Raw genomic sequence first — 22,481 nt, 5'->3', positions numbered from 1 at the left:
TTCTGGGAGGAACAAAGTTTGAGACCAGGCTGCACCTGGAGTGGTAGATGAGAGTTGTACTTTTCTCTTTGGGCCCTGGGAGTGGTGGAGAGTTGTTTTTTTAAAATAAATAAATTTATTTATTTATTCATTCATTCGTTTATTCATTCATTTATTTATTCATTGATTGATTGATTGCTGAGTTGGGTCTTCGTTGCTGCGCGCAGGCCTTCTCTAGTTGCGGCGAGCCGGGGCTACTCTTCCTTGCGGTGCGTGGGCTTCTCATTGCGGTGGCTTCTCTTGTTGAGGAGCCACGGGCTCTAGGCACGTGGGCTTCAGTAGTTGTGGCTCGCGGGCTCTAGAACGCAGGCTCAGTAGTTGTGGCGCACGGGCTTAGTTGCTCCGCGGCATGTGGGATCTTCCCGGACCAGGGATCGAAGTGTGTCCCCTGCATTGGCAGGCGGATTCTCAACCACTGCACCACCAGGGAAGTCCCTGTGGAAAGTTTTGAGCATAGGAAGGACATGATTTGAGTTAGGGTTTTAAAAATACTCCAAAGCCTGCTCAATGGAAGAACATAATGTAGGGGGGTGATGAGGACAGTGAGGCAGAGGGAAGCTGTGGCTTTTCCAAGGTCCCAACTGGTAAGCGGTAGCACTGTGGACTGAGGCACAGAGGAGAGGTTTGCTAGTCAACCTGAGGTTACCTCGTTCTGGTACTGCCAGGGGGCCAGGGAAGGCCTGTGCCCCTGGAGCACCGCCCTGGTCACTTTTCCTCCGTCGCCTGCCTTTTCCCTCAGATTCCAAGGGCCAGAGAAGCACCTTCGTTAAATGGAGGTTGTCCCAGTCCCTCACATGTTGTGACCCCACGCACACATTCTCTGTATTTGAGAAGGGTCTTGGGGTTATTCACTAGTCATTTTCCCAGCCCTTTGGTTTGGGAACCCTGGCGAACCCCATGTTCAGGGTCCTGAGTGTAGGCCGGTTTCTATGGAGGGGGTCCCATTCCCCACCTCAAATGGAAGGAGTTGTGTAAGGTTACTTCTTGATTTGATACCAGTTGTGGAAGTGCATCAAGGTGAGGCTGAGCTGGTTTAGGTAAGTGCAGGTCTCTATTTTTTTTTTTTCTAGTGGAAATAAACAACACAGAAAAGCAGGATTTCTGCTTTAAACGTCTGCCTGTGTATTCTGGAGGCAATGGGAGCTTCAGATTAGAGGAGGGAGGTTTTCCTCCCAAGGTCTCAAGAGTCTCCATCTGGTCGGGCAGTAGGGGAAATGTGTGGGAAGATGGATTGTGGGTTTTCAGGAGTGAGACTGTTCATGGTTTTATTTGTCCCTGTTTACCAGGGCAGTGTGACCTTTGAGGATGTGGCCGTGTACTTCTCCTGGGAGGAATGGTGTCTTCTTAATGAGGTTCAGATACACCTGTACCTTGATGTCATGCTGGAGAACTTTGCACTTGTCAGCATGCTGGGCAAGGCTCTCACACCCACCTCCATCCTCTGACCTAGGCTCTGCTTTTCTTCTCTTACCCAAGGACAGCTCTGTTTCTCACATCTGGACCCGGGCACACCTTGTTAAATTCCTTGGTTATGTGCTGCGGTTACTACAGCTAGGTTAGTGCCTCCCTACTCCTTAGTGCCTGGACACCTGTAGCCCCAAAGTCTTGCAGGTGATGCTTCAGGGTCAGTAGTGTTGCAGTCAGCCTGGTAGCTCTCTCCTTGCTTGCCCTCTCTGACCAGGCGAATGTCAAAATCCATGGTACCGAAGTTTTGCTTCATTCCTGAACCTGATATTTATTTGTGCCTGACTGTACAACAGTCACTGACTTGGTCACTACTGAAACAAACCATGAACCTTTTTCCAACTTTCCAATTTCTCTCCATTCACACCAGCATGTGTTATTTTGTTTTTCTCATAATAGCCGTCCTAACGGATGTGAACTTGTGTATCTTTTGCATTTCGATTGCATTTCCATAATGGTGTGCTCATTGGTGTGTTTATTGGTATATCTTTAGAAAAATTCAGGTCTTTTTTCCATTTTTTAATCAAGTTGGTTCTTTGGCAGTTGTTGAGTTCAAGGCATTATCCATGTATTCTAGATATTAATCCCTTGTTGTATACCTGATTTGGAAATATTTTCTCTCATTCTGTGGTTGCTCTTTTACTGTGTTCATAGTGTCCTTTGATGTACAAAAGTTTGTCTCTTTTTTCGCTTTCCCCCCCGCCCCCAGCTTTATTGAGGTATAATTGACACATAATGTTGTGTAACTTAAAGGCATCCAACAAAAATTGTTCATTTTTATTAGGTGCAGTTTTTGTATTTTTTCTTTTGTTGCTTGTGCCTTTGTTGTCATAGTCAGGAAATCATAACTGAATCGAACATTTTGAAGCTTTTCCCCTTTGCTTTTTCTAAGAATTTTATAGTTTTAGCTCTTATATTTAGGCTTTTGATATATGTATATTTAAAACTTATTATTTATTTATTTGGTTGCACTGGGTCTTATTTGTGGCAGCTGGGCTCCTTACTTGTGGCTTGAGGGCTCCTTAGTTGTGGCTCACAAACTCTTAGTTGTGGCACACATGTGGGATCTAGTTCCTCGACCAGGGATTGAACCCGGGTCCCCTGCATTGGGAGTGCAGAGTGTTAACCACTGCACCACCAGAGAAGTCCCAAGGCTTTTGATATATTTTGAGTGAATTTTTCTATGTGGTATTAGGTGAGTTCCCAACTTCATTCTTGTGTATGCAGGTATCCAGTTTTCCCAGCACCATTTATTGAAAAGGCTGCCCTTATTGAATAGTAATGGTCCTTTGGTCAAAAGTTATTTGATCATAAATATGAGGGTTTACTTTTAGACTACTCCCTGTTCTATTCCATTGCTGTGTATATCTGTCTTTATGCCAGTAGCATAGTATTTTGCTTACTGTAGCTTTGTAGTAACGTTTGAAATCAGGTGGTATGAGTCCTTCAACTTTGTTCTTTTTCATAATTGCTTTGGCTATATGGAATCCCTTGAGAGTCCATCTGAATTTTTGGAAGAGTTTTTCTATTTTTTGAATATGTCATTGGGAATTTAGTAGGTATTGTATTGACTCAGGAATCCCCCAAGCAAGTATTCAAATTGATGCGTCTATACTGACACATTATTATCACTCAAAATCTGAAGTTTACATTAGGGTTGACTCTTGGTATTGTACATTCTATGGGCTTTGATAAATGTTTAGTGATTCGCATTCCCCATTATAGAGTGGTTTCAATGGTTTTCAGTGTTTCAGTCCTTTGTGCTCCACCTGTTCATCCTTTCTTCCCCTGTACTCCTTGGTAAGCATTGATTTTTTTTTTTTTTTTTTTTTTTTTTTTTTTTTACTGTCTCTATGTGTTTTCCCTTTTCTAGAGTGTCATATAGTTAGAATCATACATTATGCAGCCTTTTCATCTTGGTTTCCTTCACTTAGTAACATGCATTTAAGTTTTCTGTTTCTCTTTTCTTTTTAACCCCCCGCCACGTGCCTTACAGGATTTTAGTTCCAGAACCCGGGCCATGGCAGTGAAAGTGCCAAGTGCTAACCGCTGGACCGTGAAGGAACTCCCTTGCATGTCTTTTCATGACTCGATAGCTCATTCCATTTCAGCTCTAAATAATGTTCCCTGTATCTTGATATATCTTGATTGTCCATTTGTCTGCTGAAGGAGTTCTTAACTACTTCTAAGTTTTGGCAGTTATGAATACAACTACTGTGAATATCTGTGTGAAGGTTTTTGTGTGGATGTAAGTTTTCAACTCCTTTTTTTTTTTTTTTAAGGGTGTTGGATTTTTTTTTAATTTTTATTTTATTTTATTTTATTTATTTATGGCTGTGTTGGGTCTTCGTTTCTGTGCGAGGGCTTTCTCTAATTGCGGCGAGTGGAGGCCATTCTTCATTGCGGTGCGCGGGCCTCTCACTATCGCGGCCTCTCTTGTTGCGGAGCACAGGCTCCAGATGCGCAGGCTCAGTAATTGTGGCTCATGGGCCTAGTTGCTCCGCGGCACGTGGGATCTTCCCAGACCAGGGCTCGAACCCGTGTCACCTGCATTGGCAGGCAGATTCTCAACCACTGCGCCACCAGGGAAGCCCTCAACTCCTTTTTTATAATACGAAGGAATACAATTCCTATATGATGTGTAAGAGTTTAGTTTTGTAGAAAACTGCCACACTCTCTTTCAAAGTGGGCTGTAGCATTAAGCATTTCAATGGGCAATGAATGAAATTACTGTTCCTCCACACCCTTAGCAGCATTTGTGTCAGTGTTTGGATTTGGGTCATTCTTTTTTTTTTTTAAATAAATTTATTTCATTTATTTTATTTTTGGCTGTGTTGGGTCTTTGTTGCTGCATGCAGGATTTCTCTAGTTGTGGCGAGTGGGGGCTACTCTTCGTTGCAGTGCATGGGCTTCTCATTGTGGTGGCTTCTCTTGTTGCAGTGCACAGGCTCTAGGCGCGTCGGCCTCAGTAGTTGTGGCACGTGGGCCCAGTAGTTGTGGCTCATGGGCTTAGTTGCTCCGAGGCATGTGGGATCTTCCCAGACCAGGGCTCGAACCCGTGTCCCCTGCATTGGCAGGCGGATTCTTAACCACTGTGTCACCAGGGAAGCCCAACTTGGGCCATTCTTATAGGTATGTAATGGTATCTCTTGAGTTTAATTTGCATTTCTTTGCCTCTTTGTATACGCACGTACATTTTCTTTTAATGAGGCTTGTCTATTAAGGTGTTTGGCTCATTCTGTATTTGGGTTTTTACTTGCTGAGTTTTAAGTTTTTTTGTATTTAACATCTATGTCTATGATCCATTTTGAGATAATTTTTTTGTGAAGGGTGTAAGGTTTGTGTTTAGATTTTTTTGTGTGTGTGGTATATGATGTTCAGTTGTTCCAGTACTGTTTATTAAAAAGACTTCCTTTTTCTCCATTGTATTTCCTTTGCTCATCTTTTAAAGTATATTTAACAGATGAGTATATTTCAAATATTTGAGTATATTTCTATGGGTATATTTCTGGATTCTCAATACTGCTCATTGATCAGTTTTTCTATCCCTTCAACAATAGCAAACAGGCTTGATTACTGGACATACGAAGTCTGGAAGTTGAGTAGTGTCAGTCTGCAAGCTTTGTTCTTCTGCAGTATCCTGTTGGCTATATTGGGACTTTTGCCTCTCTATATGAACTTTAGGATCTGTGTATTTATATCCACAAAATAACTCACTGGGATTTTGATTTTGATTTCATTGAATCTATAGATGAGTTTCGGAAGAACTGACATCTTGAGAATAGTGAGTCTTCCTATTTTAGAATGTCAAATATTTTTCCATTTATTTAGTCCTTTGAATTTGTTCATCAGAGTTTTATAGTTTCCCTCACGTAGATCTTGTACATGTCTTGGTAGAGTTATAACTAAATATTTCTTTCCTTTCTCTCTCTCTCTCTCTTTTTTTTTCTTTTTTGTGCATGATAGTGTGTTTTTAATTTCAAATTCACTTGTTCATTTCTGGTTTATAGGAAAGTGATTGACTTTTGTATATTAACCTTGTGTCCTGAAACCTTGGTATAATTGCTTTTTGGTTCCATGATTTTGTTCGTTTGGTCTATTTTTCAGGTTTTTTACATAGCTGATCATATCATCTGAGAATGAAGACAGTTTTATTCCTTCCTTCCCAAGCAGTATACCTTCTCTATAACCTTGTCATCTCATTGCATTAGTTATGACTTCCAAAATAAAGGCAAAAAGGAGTGGTAAGAGGGAACATTTTTGCCTTGTTTTTCATCTTAGTGAGAAATCTTGTTGCTATTCTCTAGTAAGTATGATGATAGTTATAGAATTTTATTTGGATTAACAAGTTGAAGTTTTCCTCTTTTTAGTTAACTAGATGTTGGAGATTTTTATCATGAATGGGTATGGGATATTGTCAGATCCTTTTTCTCTATCTATTGAGGAGATCATGTGCTGTTTTTTAACCTGTCGAGGACGTGGATGATATTTATTTTCAAATGTGAAACCACCCTTGTATACCTTGCATCAGTCCCACTTGGTCATGGTGTATGATTCTTTCTGTATAGTTTTTGCATAAATTTCCTAATATTTTGTGAGGATTTTTGCATCTGTGTTCATGAGAGGTATTGGTTTACAGTTTTCTTGTAATGTCTTTGGTTTGGTAGTAAGAGAATAATACTGGCCTCTTAGAATGATTTAGGAAGTATTCCCTCTGTTTCTGTCTTCTGAAAGAGATTGTAGATAATTGTATAATATCTTCCTTAAATGTTCATCAGAATTGACCAGTGAACCAATCTAAGCCAGTTGCATTCTGTTTTAGAAGGTTATTATTTATTGATTCAATTTCTTAAAGACATGTAGACCTATTCAGATTTTCTATTTTTTCTTGTGTGGGTTTTGGTAGACTGCATCTTTCAGACAATTGATCCATTTCATCTAGTTATCAAATTTATGGTTTTGTTTGTTGTCATATATTTTATTGTTGTCCTTTTAATGTCTATGGTATCTGTAGTGATGTTTCTTCTTTCATTTTGATGTTAGTAATTTGTGTTCTCTCTCCTCTTTTTCTTCAGTAGCAATAATAGAATGTTTTTGATTTTACTGGTCATTTTAAAGAACCAGCTTTTCTTGGCTTTGTTGATTTTTCTCTATTGGTTTAAATTATTTCTTTCTTTCTTCCTCTGGATTTAATTTTCTCCTAGTTTTGTAAGGTGGAAGCACAGATGATTGATTTAAAATTTTTCTTTTTTGTTAATATAAGCATTCAATGCTATAAATTTTCCTATAAACACTGCTTTCACTTCATCTGCATATTTTGAAAAGTGGTATGCTTGTTTCTTTCAAAATACTTAAAAATTTATCTTGAGATTTCCTCTTTGATGCATGTATTATTTGTAAGTGTATTCTTTAATTTCTCAGTATTTTGGAATTTTTCCAACTATCTTTCTGTTACTGGTTTCTAGTGTAATTCTGTTGTGGTCTGAGAACAGATGTATGATTTCTGTTCTTTTTTACAATACTTATTTATTATTTATTTATTTTTATCTTTGACTGTGTTGGGTCTTCGTTGCTGCACACGGAATTCTCTCCAGTTGTGGTGTGCAAGTTTTCTCTCTCTAGTTGTGGCGCGTGAGCTCCAGAAAGCACAGGCTCTGTAGTTTGCGGCCCTCAGGCTCTCTAGTTGAGGGTGTGGGCTCAGCAGTTGCAGCTCATGGGCTCAGTTACCTTGCAGCATGTGGGATCTTAGTTCCCCGACCAGGGATCGAACCCACCTCCTTTGCATTGGAAGGCAGATTCTTAACCACTGGACCACCAGGGAAGTCTCAATGATTTCTGTTCTTAAATTAAATTTGTTAAGGTGTGTCTTTTGGCCCCAGATGTGGTCTGTCTGGTGAATGTTCTATGTCAGCTTGAGAAGACTGTCTCTTCTGCTGTTGTTGGATGGAGTAGCCTAGTAGTCTGTAGGTGTAATTTTATCCAGTGCATTGATGATGGTGTTCCTGAGTTCAACAAATCCTTATGAATTTTCAGTTTGCTGGATCTGTTCATTTCTGGTAGAGGGATGATAAATGAAGTCTCCAAATATTATAACAGATTCATCTCTTTCTACTTGTAGTTCTGCTTTGCCTCATATTTTGACATTCTGGTTTTAGGTGCAGATATGTTAAGGATTGTTGTGGATTCTGGTGAATTGGCGTCTTTATCCCTGATAACTTTGCTTCCTTTAAATCTGCTCTGAGATTAATATAGTTACTACCACTTTTTTTTTTGTCCCCCTCCCGACTACCACTTTTTAAAAAAATTAGTGTTAATCTATCTTTCTCTATCCATTTACCTTTAATCTACATGCATCTTTATGTTGAAAGTGGGTTTCTTGGACGCAACATATGTTACCTGTTTTTTGATTCACCCTGGTAATCTTTTAATTGGTGCATTGAGACTATTGAGGTTTCATACATTGATATAGTTGGATAAATGTTTAACATATTTGTTAACATGTTCAATTCATTCTCCTCCTTCTTTGTTCCTGTTTTAATATTCCACTCTTCTTTTTGTGTTTTTTATTGCATATTTTGTGTGATTTCATTTTCTCTCCTTTGTTAGCATATCAGACATACTTGTTTCTTTCCATTTTTTTTTAATGTAGTTGCCCTAGAGTTTGTGGTATGTATTTACAACTAATTGAAGTCCACTTTCAAATAACAGTATATGGCTTCATTGGTAGTTTGAATACCTCATAATTTTAAAAAATCCTAATTGCTTTCACTCCTCCATTGTATGATTACTGTTATTTGTTTTAATATTACATAAACCTACCTAAGTGTGTTGTATAAAAATGTATAATGGAGTGCACTGTTGCTATTGTTGTTTTGAACAAACTGTTATCTGTTATATCTGAGTAGACATTTTTGTAAAGAAGACATGCAAATTGTGAAGATACTTGAAAAGATGCTGACTATCACTAATTTTCAGGGAAGTGCACATCAAAACCACAATAAGATACCACTTTACACCTGTTTTAATGTCTGTTATCAGAGAAGAAATACGTGTTGGTGAAGATGTGAAGAATAGTGACCCCTTGTGCACTGTTGGTGGGAATGTACATTGTTGCAACCACTGTGGAAAAGAGTACGGAGAATCCTTAAAAAATTAAAGAAGGAACTACATTATGATATAGCAATTCCACCTCTGTGTACTTCTCCAAAGGGAGTAAAATCATTATGTCAGAAAGATATCTGGACCCTGTGTTTATTGCAACATTATTTACAATATCCAGGACATGGAAACAAGCTAAGTGTCCATTGGCGGATGAATGGCTACCCAAAATGTGGTTTGTATGGAATACTATTCAGTGTTTTCAACCATAAAAAAGAAGGAAATCCTGCCGTTTGCAACAGCATGGATGGAGCTTCAGCAAATTATGCTAAGTGAAATAAGTCAGACAGGGAAAGACAAATACTGTTGTCCCTCCGTTTCTGCTGAGGGTTTGTTCCAGGAGCCACTGAATATACTGAAATCTGCAGATTCTAAAGTCCCATAGTCAGTCCTCTGATTCTGAAGTTTTACATTTTTGGATTCATCCAGCTACAGATCATTTACTGCTGTGTGTGTTTATTGAAAAATATGAGTGGACCCTCACAGTTTTAACCCATGTTGTTCAAGGTTCAACTGTACTACATGATTACACTTAAATGTGGAATCTTTAAAACAAACAAACAAAAAGCCAAACTCAGATACAGACAACAGATTAGTGGTTGCCACAGTGGGGGAAAAGGAGGGGGTGGATAAAATGGGTGTAGTGTGTCAGAAGTGAGAGAATTCTAGTTATAAGATGAATAAGTCCTGGTGATTTAAGCACAGCATAGTGACTCTAGTTAGCAATACTGTGTTGTATATTTGAAGTTTGATAAGAGAGTAGATCTTAAAAATTCTCATCAGAAAAAAAATTGTAACTATGTTCACTAATTGTAGTAATCATTGCACAATGTATACACATGTCAAATCTCCTTATACAGCTTAAACAAATACAGTGTTCCATGTCAATTGTAAGAAAATGAAATTCTTTAAATTCTCTGATCTCCCCTTCTCTATGAAACCCAAATTTCTGATCTATATCTTTTTTCATCTCTCTGTAAAACTTCTTTTTATAAATTCCTGCAATTTTTTTGTGTCACAGGAAGTCTTTATTTGAACATAAGTTTTGAAGGGTAATTTTGCTGGATACTGAATTCTAGGTTGGTGATGTGTGTGTGTCATCTACACTCCACCCCCACATTTCAAATGTTTCACTCAATTCCCTTATTGTCTGGGTGAGTTCTGAGGAGAATTCAAATGTAATTCTTTTTGTTGCTCTTCTGTGGTTAAGGAGTTTATTCCTCTGGCTCTTTCAGGATTTTTTTTTCTACATTTGAATGTGATATGCCAAGGTGTAGGGGTTTTTTTTGGTTTTGTTTATTAGTTTTTGTTTTTTTGGTTTTTTTTGCATTAAACCTGCTTGTTGTTTTCTGAGCTTCCTGGATCTGTGGGTTAGTGCCTGACATTAATTTGCTGCAAATTCTGTACCATTATTTCTTCAAATATTTCTTCTGTTCCTTTGTCTCTTTCTCATTGTGATGTTTCCGTGTGTGTGTATTTTTTTAAATATTTATTTATTTATTTATGTGGCTGTGCTGGGTCTTGGTTGCTAGATGCGGGACCTTTGTTGATGCATGCAGGATCTTTAGTTGTGGCATGTGGGATCTAGTTCCCTGACCAGGGCTCTAACCGAGGCCCCTGTTTTGGGAGCACAGAGTCTTATCCACTGAACCACAAGGGAGGTCTCTCCATATGTATGTGTTAAACCTTTTGTAGTTGTCCCACAGTTCTTGGATATTGTGTTTAATTTTTTTTTTTTTTTTTTAGTCCTTTCTCTTTTTTATTTTTTCCCAATTTTGGAAGTTTCTCCTAAGAGGACATCGAGGTCAGAGATTCTTTCCTCAGCTGTGTCCTATCTTTCTTTATCCATTCACATATAATCTGTAAGCATCTATGGGTTTAAAGTGGGTTTCTTGGAGACAACATATAATTGAGTCATGTTTTTAGATCCACTCTGGTAATCTCTCTTTGAATTGGTGCACTGAGACTATTGATGTTTAATTTATTGATATAGTGAAATAAGTATCTAATGTATTTGTTACCATTTCCTATTCATTGCCTTTGTTCCTGTTTTAATCTTCCACTCTTCTTTTTATGATTCTAATTGAGTATTATGTATGATTTCATTCTTTCTGCTTTGTTAGCATATCAGTTGTACTTCTTATCTTTTTTTATGTAGTTGCCCTGGCATTTACAATATGTTTTTACAGCTAATCGAAGCCCACTTTCGAATAACACTGTATGGTTTGACAGGTAATTTGAGTACGTTCTAATTTTTAAAAATCCTCATTACTTTCCTCCATTGTATCATTGTTGTCATTCATTTCACTTTTACAGAAGAATACATACTGTGTGTGTGTATAAAAACGCATAATGGAGTACACTGTTGCTAGTGTTATTTTGAACAGTGTAATCTGTTAGATTTGAATAGGCTTTTTCCAGAGAAGACATGCAAAAGGCAAACAGCTACATGAAAAGATACTCAATATAACTAATGGTTGGGGAAATGCAAATTAGAACCACAATGAGATACCACATCACATATCATGTCTGTTATGAAAAAGACAAGAAATAAGTGTTGGTGAAGATGTGGAAAAAAGGGACCCCTTGTACACTGTTGGTGGGAATGTACATTGTTGCAGCCACTATGGAAAAGAGCATGGAGAATCCTTACAAAATTAAATAAGGAACTACCATATGGTCTGGCAGTTCCACCGGTGTGTTTATCCAAAGGGGCTGAAGTCATCATCTCAAAAAGATATTTGTACCCCATGGTTATTGCTGCATTATTTACAATATCCAAGAGGTGGAAACAACCTAAGTGTCCACTGATGGATGAATGGATAACAAACACGTATATATGGAATACAACTCAATATTATTCAAACATAAAATAAGGAAATCTTATCATTTGCAACAACATGGTTGGACTTTGAGGGCATTCTGCTAAGTGAAATAAGTCAGACAGGGGAAGACAAAGTTGTCCCTCCGTTTCTGCAGAGTATTGATTCCAGGAGCCTCTGCACATCCTGAAATTTGTGGATGCTTAAGTCCCATAGTCATCTCTCTGATTCTGAAGTTTCACATTTGTGAATTCATCCAACCACAGATCATGTAATGCTGTGTGTATTTATTGAAAAGTATCCATATGTGAGTGGACCCATGCAGTTCTAACCCATGTTGTTCAAGGGTCAGCTCGACTACCTGATTACACTTACATGTGGAATCTTTAAAAACAAACCCCACCAAACTCAGATACAGATAACAGATTAGTTGTTGCCAGAGCTGAGGAAGTGGATTGGATGAAATGGGTGAAGGGTGCCAGAAGCTACAGAGTTTTATTTATAAGATGAATAAGTTATAAGGTTATAAGTTTATATATGGATAAGTTATAGTATGAATAAACCTTTTGCAGTTGTTCCAGAGTTTTTGGGTATTCTGTTTTTTTGTTTTTGTTTCTGTTTAATGGAAGTATACTTGATTTACAGTGTTGTGTTAATTTCTGCTGTACATCAAAGTGATTCACTTATATATACATTATTATTTATGTATTATTTCCACCATGGTTTATTACAGGATATTAATTATAGTTCCCTGTGCTTATACAGTTGACCTTGTTGTGTATCCATTCTATATATAATGGTTTGCATCTGCTAATCCCAAACTCCCACTCCTACCCCCCCACAACCCTCCCCCTCCCCATTGGCAACCACATGTCTGTTCTCTGTGTCTGTGAGTCTGTTTCTGTTTTGTAGATAAGTTCATTTGTGTCATATTTTAGATTCCACATATAGGTGATATCACATGGTATTCATCTTTCTCTTTTTGACTTCAACTAGAGTATGATAATCTCCAGTTTCACCTATGTTGCTGCAAATGGGATTTTTTTTTAATGGCTGAGTAGTATTCCATTGTATATATGTACCAGATCATCTTTATCCATTCATCTGTCGGTGGACATTTAGGCTGTTTCTATGTCTTGGATATTGTGAATAGTGCTGCTATGAACATAGGGGTGCATGTATCTTTTGTTTTTTTTAAATCTTTAAAACTTTTATTGGTCGATGTTTAATTACGATATCAGGTGACTAATTTAGTCGATTATCTTTTTTTTTTAATTTTTGAATTTTATTTATTTTTTTATACATATATACACTAACATGTATAAAATGGATAACTAATAAGAACCTGCATGTATCTTTTTGAATTATAGTTTTTTCTGGATATATGCCCCAGAGTGGGATTGCTGGATCATATGGCAACACTATCTTTAGCTTTTTGAGGAACATCCATACTGTTTTCCATAGTGGCTGCACCAGCTCACATTCCCACCAACAGTGCAGTTGGGTTCCCTTTTCTACACATCCTCTCCGTCATGTTATTTGTAGACTTTTTAATGATGGCCATTCTGCCCTGTGTGAGGTGGTACCTCATTGTAGTTTTGATTTGCATTTCTTTTTCTTTCCTTCCTTCCTTCCTTCCCTCCCTCCCTCCTTCCCTCTTTCTTTCTTTGTTTCCTTTTTCTTCTTTCTCTTTTTCTTCCTTCCTTCCTTCCTTTCTTCCTTCTTTTAGTTCTTTTCCCCTTTGTTTTCCAGTTTTGAAAGTTTCTACTATGAGAACATCAAGCTCAGAGATCTTTCCTCAGCTGTGTCCAATCTATGAATAAGCCCATCACAGTCATTCTTCATTTCTGTTCTGGTGTTTTTGATCTCTGGAATTTCTTTTTGGTTCTTTCTTAGAATTTCCATCTCTCTGCTTACATTGCCCTTCTGGTCTTGTATGCTGTCTGCTTTATCCACTAGCAGATACTAATTAGGATGTTAATTGTAATTCTTTTATATTCCCAATATGATCATTCCGACATCACTGTGTTATCTAATTCTGGTTCTGAAGCTTCCTTTGTCTCTTCAAACTTTGTTTTTTGGGGCACTGCAAATGTTCAGTAGAATCCAGGGTTGTAAAATAGTTACCTCAGTTATATTCTGCCCGTACAATTGTTGTTTAGGTGAGGAGATGGATTCCTAACACTTGGTTCTCCATCTGCTGTACATCCTTCTCTCTGGTTGTACTGGAGGTTCTTTTTGGAACACTGAAATATCATTTCTTTGTTGTGCGATGAATTCCTCTGGGCCAGTGTTGGCCACTCACCTGTCCTTACTTTCCATTAGGACTTGTATCATTTGCATCCCATGTAGTTTTTCAGCTGGGGGTGAAGAGTGCTTGATGCTTCATGGGATGGACATGACTCTGGTCTCAGGTTAAAGAGTTCAGAGGTAGCCTGGATAAGATGAATGGCAGCTAGAAGAGGGCTTGACATCAAGTCTGTGTTCAAGTCATATCAGGAACGTTATCTTGTGTGACTAGTGTTTTAGTGCCATTGCCAGTAGCCCCAAATCACTTCTCTACTCCTTTCTCCTTTCTTGACACTTTGCCAATTTGTTATTTCTATTACTCCCATTTTCAGTCTGACGCTAAGCTAGAATCTATTCCCTGCCACCTCTCTAAACCACTTACCTCGTGTGGTCTTCACACTGTTCTCCCTGTAGTACTTACTGACATTGTTATGTTCTCAAACACGCAGGTATCCTTTAATATTTCTTGGACACCAGCTATCTGTTCCAGTCAGATTTTCTTGGGGCTGGACATACACTTCTGCACAGTATTGTAGGTCACCAGGCGATGTGGTCCTGGTAAAAGCAACTGACAAAGGAGTGAATTGTAGAACTCACTTTTTGTCTTGGGCCTCATCCAGTCCTTGTGCCCTGTACTTGGTGAGAGCAGCTGCTTCCTCAGTGTGACCCCAACTTCATTTCCTGAACACGATCCCTTGGACTGTTTCCTTCACGTGTCAGACATACAATTGTGACGGTGTCACTACCCCCAGTGGAGTCAACAAGAACTTCACCATCACTTCTTTGTTTTCAGGTTCTTGGTGTGGAGTCAAGCATGAATAGAACATATCTGAATAGAACATAGGATGAGGATGGAGTGTCAACAGGTGAGGACGCCCACGGCAGGTTCATCTCCTGAGAAGGCCCAGCCCTGTAAGATGTGTGTCCTAGTCTTGAGAGACATTTTGCACTTTGCTGAAGAGCAAGGAATAAATAGGGGCCAGAAAGCATACACATGTGGGGCATGTGGGAGAGAATTCTATTTCACTGCAAACCTTCAACAGCACCAGAGGCAGCACATTAGAGAGAAACCCTTTTGATGTGATGTGGGGAGACCTTCGTTTTTGAAGAGCTGCACAGTCTATGCATCAGGGAATCTCTCTACCTACATGGAGATTGGGAAGGACTTCATGGCCAACATGGGATTTCCGCAAGAGGCCACTAATACCAGGAAGCAACAAAACAACAGTAAGGAGTGTGAAGCTGTTTTTCACAGTGGAAAAGGTCATCACAGCTGGGGAAAAGGCAAGAAAGCCTCCAGCCAGACAGAAATACTTGTTGAGGATGAGAGAGTCCTCACTAGTGAAGGGTTTTGTGAGTTCAGCAAATGTGGGACAGCCTGCACCCAAAGAACTAACATTATTCAACACCAGAAAGTTCACACTGGAGAAAAGCCTTATGTGTGCAGTGAATGTGGGAAATCTTTTATCTAAAGGTTCCTCTCATTCTACATCAGAGAGTTCACACTGGCAAAAAGGGCCGTATGAATGCAGTGATTCAGGAAAATCTTCCATCTGCCAGTACGGTCTCCTTACACATCAGAGAGTTCACACTGGAAAAAGGCCTTATGAGTGCAGTGAATGTGGGAAATTCCTTTAGTTGAAGCTATGACCTCAGTAACCATAGGAAAATCTACACTGGAGAAATGCCTGGTAAGTCCAAAGAACGTGGAGAATCTTTCAGCCAAAGTTCAATCTCATTTATCATCAGCGTTCCCACTGAAGAAAGGCCTTATAAATGCAGCAAATATGGGAAATTGTTTAGCTGGAACTTCAGCCTCATGCAATGCCAGAGAGTTTACAGTCATGAGAGGCCATAGAAATGTCGTGAGTATGGGAAATCCTTCAAGCATAACTCGAACTGCTTAGCTCATCAGAAAGTCCACACTTGGTAAAGGCCTATGAGTGTGCTGAGTTTGGGAAATCCAGCCTCATTCAACACTAGGAAGTTCATACTGGAGATAAGCCATTTAAGTGCAAAGAATGTGAAAATCTTTTAGCCGGAGGTTCACCCTCATTCAGGACTGAAGAGTTCATAGTGGAGAAAGACCTTATGAGTATGTGGGAAATCTTTTATTTGAAGCTTCAGCTTCAACCAATACCAGAGTGTTCACACTAGGGAAAGGACTGAGATGTACAGGGATGCACAATTTCTTTAATAGAATTACACTGGAAGAGAATCCCTGTGATGGGGATGTCTACTTGAATTGCCTTTCATATACCTGGAGGTGTGTCTACGGTGGGGAGATTCCTCATACATCCCAGGTATATGGGGAGCTGTAAGGATCTGAGTTGCACTTTCTAACCTGCCCAGGTCTCTTAGCAGATTTATATTGGTGCCAGTTTCTGTGGCTACAGCGATTTCACCTCTGCCACCTGGCATATCTAAACAGTGTGCGTTCGTCATCACCCCATCATGTTTAGGGAAGCCGATCTCTGCCCCCTCCCCATTTGTTGGAGGAAAGCATCAGTAGTCTTAGCTGTTCTGGGATTCTTATTCCCTTCTCTCTGATGATATTGGGCGGGACCTGACCCAGATTTGGACGAGATGCCGCAATTTCAGTTCTGTTCGTGGCTTGCTGAGAAAGACTGCCTTTTCAGGGAAATGTTTCATGTGATACTTCCAGCTTCCAAATCATCAACCTGAGAATTTTCTGTCTCACAGTGCCTTGGGGTTTGCAGTAAAATAGATATTGTTCAAGCTGCCTTTGATCTTGGTGTTCTATTCGCTGTGTGAGGTGGTTTCAAAATAGAATTTGGCTCTGCCAGTGTTAAGGGATGAACAGCTTTTGGGGGAATTCCATACTTTTTCTCAGAGGTGAGATAATGATGGAAGAATATAGCTGTCTTTCCCGTTTTGGCCTAGATCCAAAAGCTGCTCCCTTGAGCCGCATTGTTGCCCAAGACTTCCTAGGAAGGACTGTAGGATTTTGTGTTTCTACTTCTGGGCTGGATGCCAGGATTATTTTGTGGGCTCAGAAAACATTTTGAGGAGGTGGGAAGATGTTGTGACAATGAGTGCTTCTGGGAGCAACATGAATCGTTTTTCTTGTTCACATAATGCCCATTACTGCTGCTGGGAATCCCTACCCCAAATACTGCAAAGGAAGCATGTATCCTGATACCCAGAATTCAGTAGGCTAGTGTCACTGTAAAAGTACAGAGGTAAGGGGGCGCAATCATTGGTACAGAAACACTTGATTAATAGAGAGTGGAGGAAACTGCAGCCCCGTAGATGGTATGTGTCGCTTATAAAAGTGTATCCACAAATGTTCCAGTGATTGTGACTGCAGGATCAATGTGCACAGAAGCTATTAGGACCTCTAGGCATGTTCATCTTTTTTATTTATTGTCAGAGAAGTTTTTGTGGATTCCTGTAGCTTCTGTGGGATGTTCACGTCAAGGCCATTGATGCACAAGGAAGAAAACAGGCTTAGATAACAGGGAGATCCCTTAACCCAGCCGTGTGGATTTGGGATGCAGCCATCATTCCTGGTGACTGAGATGGAAAAGAACTTCATTGCTCACCAATATTTGCTGCTACTGAGGCAAGTCTCCCCCTCTTTAGTTTATCAGGAACGAGAGTCAATACAGGGTTGCCCAACCTGATTTTATGAAGAGAGTGGAGGTCTCAATGTTATTTTGAACCCTGAAAAGTTTTTTTTCAATATAGGTGGTGTGTAATGAACTGCAGTTGTTTAAAGTGTAAAAATTTTTTGGACATACATATGAACCCATGAAATCATCATCATGGTAATGAATATAGCTGTCACCCCTAATTTACCTCATGTCCTTTGGAAACCTCTCCTTCCCCTCCTCAGCCCTCTAGGCAACTATTAGTTTGCCTTCATTTATAATAGACTAATCTGTATTTCTAGAATTTTATATGAATTAATTAATAAAATGTTTTCTTATTTTCTGAGTTCGGTCATTGTATATAATTATTTTGAGATTTCTTCAGTGATGCTTATGAGCAGTTCTTTCTTTTTTTTCCTGAGTAGTACCTTTTCTATGGATAACCATTTGTTTATCCATTCACCAATTTATGGGCATTTGGGTTATTTCCAGCATTTTGGCTATTGCAAATGATGCTGCTATGGACATTTGTGTTTAATTCTTTATATGTATATACGTTTCACTTCTCTTGAGCCAATAGTTCAAAGTATCCGGAGTCACAGGATAGATGAAGGCTTACTTGTGACTGCTAGACAGTGGTCTAAAATGGTTGTTCGATTTTACATACCTATTAAGAATGTATGACAGTTTCAGTTCTTCCCTATTGTTACCAATACTTATTATGGTCAGTCTTTTGAAATTATCCTTTTAATAAGTGTGCAATAGTTTCATTTCCTTAAGGATTCATGATGTTGAGCATTTTTTCATGTGTTTATTTGCCACCTGTATGTCTTTTTTAAAATATCTGTTTATGTTTTTTCTCTATTTACTTTTTTGTGGATTGTGGCTATTTCTCTCTTCATTAGCAAAGAAACAGATCATATTTTCCTCATGCTATGCACAGTGTAATGCTCACATACACTGTACACTTTTATTTATTTTTTAAAAAATATTTATTTGGCTGTGCTGGGTTTTAGTTGTGGCATACGTGATGTTCATTGCTCCATGCAGGATCTTTGTTGCGGCATGCGAACTCTTAGTTCTGGCATGTGTGATCTAGTTCCCTAACCAGGGATCGAACCCAGGCCCCCTGCATTGGGAGTACGAAGTCTTAGCCACTGGACCACCAGGGAAGTCCCACTTTTAAGTTAAATCTGTATGATTCACATATTCTCCATCATGTTCCTGACTTAAGACATTAAATAATACAGTACATTAAATCCTGGTTTGTAGTGTTTGCCAATTTCCCTGGTGTAAATACTCCCACCATGACCAATTTCAAACTGCCAGTGTGGCATCACTGAACATGGAGTTGGGTAAAGTTGCCAGTAGCCCACCATTATACTTTTTTAAAACTTTATTTATTTATTTTATTTTTCACTGTGTTGCATCTGCGTTGCTGTGCATGGGTTTTCTCTAGTTGTGGAGAGTGGGGGTTACTCTTTGTTGCCGTGTGCAGGCTTCTCATTGTGGTGGCCTCTCTTGTTGCAGAGCACGGGCTTCAGTAGTTGTGGTTCGTGGGCTCTAGAGTGCAGGCTCAGTAGTTGTGGCCCGCAGGCTTAGTTGCTCCGTGGTATGTGGGATCTTCCTGGACCAGGGCTCGAACCTGTATCCCATGCATTGGCAGGCGGATTCTTAACCACTGCGCCACCAGGGAATTCCCTTGAATACTTGTTCTTAAAACAATTTAGTGGAAGTGTAATTGACTTAACATATAAACTGCACATATTTAAGGTGTACATTTGATATTTGATACATACTTACACTCTGAAACCAAAAATTTCCTCCTGCCTTTAAAAATTCATCTTTATTAACATAAAATGATGATAAAAGGACATTCTACCATTTTTAATGACTATTTTCAAATAAATACAAAAAGTGGAAAAAAATTATGAAGTCTTGTTAATCCTTCCCCCAATACTCCACCTTTATTTATTATATCTTTATCTCTGTTTTTTAAACTTTATTTATTTATTTTATTTATTTTATTTTTGGCTGCATTGGATCTAGTTGCAGCGAGCGGGGGCTACTCTTCATTGTGGTGCATGGGCTTCTCATTGCGTTGGCTTCTCTTGTTGTGGAGCATGGGCTCTAGGTGCACAGGCTTCAGTAGTTGTGGTGCTCAGGCTCAGTAGTTGTGGCACACGGGCTTAGTTGCTCTGCAGCATGTGGGATCTTCCTGGACCAGGGCTCGAACCCATGTCCCCTGCATTGGCAGGCGGATTCTTAACCACTGTGCCACAGGGGAAACACCTTTATTTTTTACTAATGATTATTTCATTAGTTCATTCGTTCATTTTTCATCTGTCTCCATGCAGAGTGATTATTTTATTTTTTGTTGTTGGTTTTTTGTTTTTGTTTTTTTGTTTTTGTTTTGGCCACACCGAGGGGCATGTGGGATCTTAGTTCCCTGCCCAGAGATTGAACCCATGCCCCCTGCAGTGGAAGCTCAGAGTCCTAATCACTGGACTACCAGGGAAGTCCCTTATTTTTAATCCTAGACATCATGTGATTGCCTCTCCATAGTGCATTTCTAAAATATAAGGCATCTTTCATAACTTCAATAACATCTACAGAAACTTAAAAATATTTTCAAATATAATCCCCCAGGTGATATGTTGCATATATCCTATTCCCTGTAAATTCTGTTTAGCGGTTAAAGATGAAAGCTATAGCAATATGCACTGACCATTTGATCGGGATTTTGCCTTCAGTGAGGTTTACCAGAAGTGATAGTAGATTGTTATAATTGATAGGGAAGGATACCAATATTTGTAAAGGTGTACATTCTTCTCAGTATTTGACATTTATTATTTCATTGATAAGCAAGAGTTGTTATTTTATGTCATAATCCCAAAGTGTTTTCTGGTACTGGTTCTGTGTGAATTTAATCTTGATTTGCTTGCACAGACATGGGCATCTTGATTATGATATTAGATGCACATTATGTCTGGGCATTCTTTATTTTAAAAAATTTTTTTAACAATTAAAAAAAATTGGAGTGTAGTTAATTTACAATGTTGTGTTAGGTTCTGGTATACAGCAAAGTGATTCAGTTATATATGTGTATGTGTGCGTTGTGTGTATTCTTTTTCAGATTCTTTTACATTATAGGCTTTTACAAGGTATTGAATATAGTTCCTGTACTGTACAGTAAGTTCTTGTTTATCTGTTTTATATGTAGTGGTGTGAATATGTTAATCCCAAACTCCTAATTTATCCCTCTCCCCCCATCCCCACTGTCCTCTTTGGTAACCATAGGTTTGTTTTCTATGTCTGTGAGTCTGTTTCTGTTTTATAAATAAGTTCATTTGTATCTTTTTTTTTTTTTTTTTTTTAGATTCCACATACAAGTGATATGGTATGATCATTGTTTTTCTGGTGGTTAAGACTGCACCTTCCAATGCAGGGGGTGCGGGTTTGATCCCTGGTTGGGGACCTAAGATCCCACATGCCTCACGGCCAAAAAACCAAAACATAAAACAGAAGGAATATTGTAAGAAAGCTAATAAAGACTTTAAAAATGGTCCACATTAAAAAAATATATATGATAATCTCTAGGTCCATTCACGTTGCTGTATGGACCTTTTTTTTTTTTTTTTTTTTTTGGTTGCACTATGCAGCTTGAGGATACTAGTTCCCTGACCAGGGATCAAACCCAGGCCATGGCAGTGAAAGCGTGGAGTCCCAACCACCAGACTGCCAGGGAAGTCCCTGTATGGGCAGTCTTTAAATGAGATTCCATAGGTACTGAATCTTTACTTGTTTGTTGGAATTGGTTGGTAATATTGTGTTTAATCTCATTTGAAACAATATTTCACCCATGGTAGTATGGAGACATGTGTGGCCTATAGGCAGTATCATGGAGGCTGACTTTGGTAGAAGAGGAGTTATTAGTGGCAATAGAGATAGGAAGTGTACTGGCCTCAGTGTTGATATCTATCATTGTGGTTGGTGGGAGTGATCAAGCCAAATAGCCAACAACATGGTTCCCATTGATCCTAATCTGACGCTTGTGTGGTTCCCTGTGGTGTGTATGAAGAGAGTGTAGCTTACCATGGATCGGTTAGTCCACCAGTGGATGTGTAGTCCACACAGGGTTGGAATTTCTCGGATAAGGAAGGGGTATAGCAACAGAGTAAGGATTAAAGTAGGGGGTCATCCAGAGGCCAGTAGTAGGGCATTTGTTTGTCCCTTGGGTATCACCCAAATGGTGTCACTTGTTCTGGGGTGATTAGTTCCACTTCTTGATGTTGAAATCAGATCCAGGTTGTTCCACAATGCCTTTAGTGGAGCAAAGTACATGGTTGGCAGATTAGGTTGCCTCTTCAGAGAGTAGTGGTGGGGTTTTTTTGGCTTGCACTGGATGATAAGTGAACACAGGCTGAGGATGGTCCCAGAGCTAGTGGTGCACTTAAGGTCCTCACTGGGATCCAGGGAGAAGCGACTGGGCTCTGGACTCTCTATGAGGGAAACGTGAAAGTACGAGGTGGATGTTCCCTTGCTGGGGGTAGCAATATCAGGGCTCTCATGTCTGGGAAAACTGGAAACTGCATTTTATGGCGTGGATGTGTGCATCAGAAAAGGTCCCCATGGCTCAATTGGTGGTCTCCTCATTTCCCATGCATTTAAATATAGTATAATTATGTGATAGGTGTCTGGATTTAATGTAGTGACAATTATGGACAGTATTCTTGACCAACTGGGGGATGGTCTTCCAAGTTCTCTCAGCAGCCCTGTTTTAAATGCCCATTATATCATTCTGTGTTACCAGCTGCTGTACAATGATAGGGTAACTGAAAAACACAGGAGTATATTTTTATTGAGGTGTAATAGACATATAGAAGTGTATTAGTTTCAGGTGTAACATAATGATTTGATATTTGTATATGTTTATTTCAAAATGATCACCACACAAAGTCTAGTTAACATCTGTCACCATACATAGTTATTAAATTCTTTTTCTGTGATAACTTTTCAAAATTCTCTTAGAAACTTTCAAATATTCAATACAGTATTTTTTTTAAATTAATTAATTAATTAATTTTTGGCTGTG

The 22,481-nt window shown here is 39.0% G+C and overlaps 1 protein-coding gene across 1 annotated transcript in view; it reads left to right on the top strand.

The window, feature by feature from the left end:
- Nucleotides 1-22,481, top strand: part of LOC309617242 (uncharacterized protein) — a 74,391-nt gene that overhangs the window by 18,893 nt on the left and 33,017 nt on the right. The window contains exons 4-5 of the mRNA XM_082369155.1: nucleotides 14,566-14,638; nucleotides 17,167-22,439. The gene's annotated coding sequence lies outside the window, so the exon portion shown is untranslated. The remainder of the gene's footprint in view (nucleotides 1-14,565; nucleotides 14,639-17,166; nucleotides 22,440-22,481) is intronic.

The sequence above is a fragment of the Balaenoptera borealis genome (genome assembly GCF_965194805.1).
Source record: "Balaenoptera borealis genome assembly, chromosome: 19".
In the NCBI taxonomy this organism is placed as follows: Eukaryota; Metazoa; Chordata; class Mammalia; order Artiodactyla; family Balaenopteridae; genus Balaenoptera; species Balaenoptera borealis.
The sequence above is the reverse complement of the archived record's forward strand: the minus strand, read 5'-3'. Positions and strand labels throughout refer to the sequence as shown.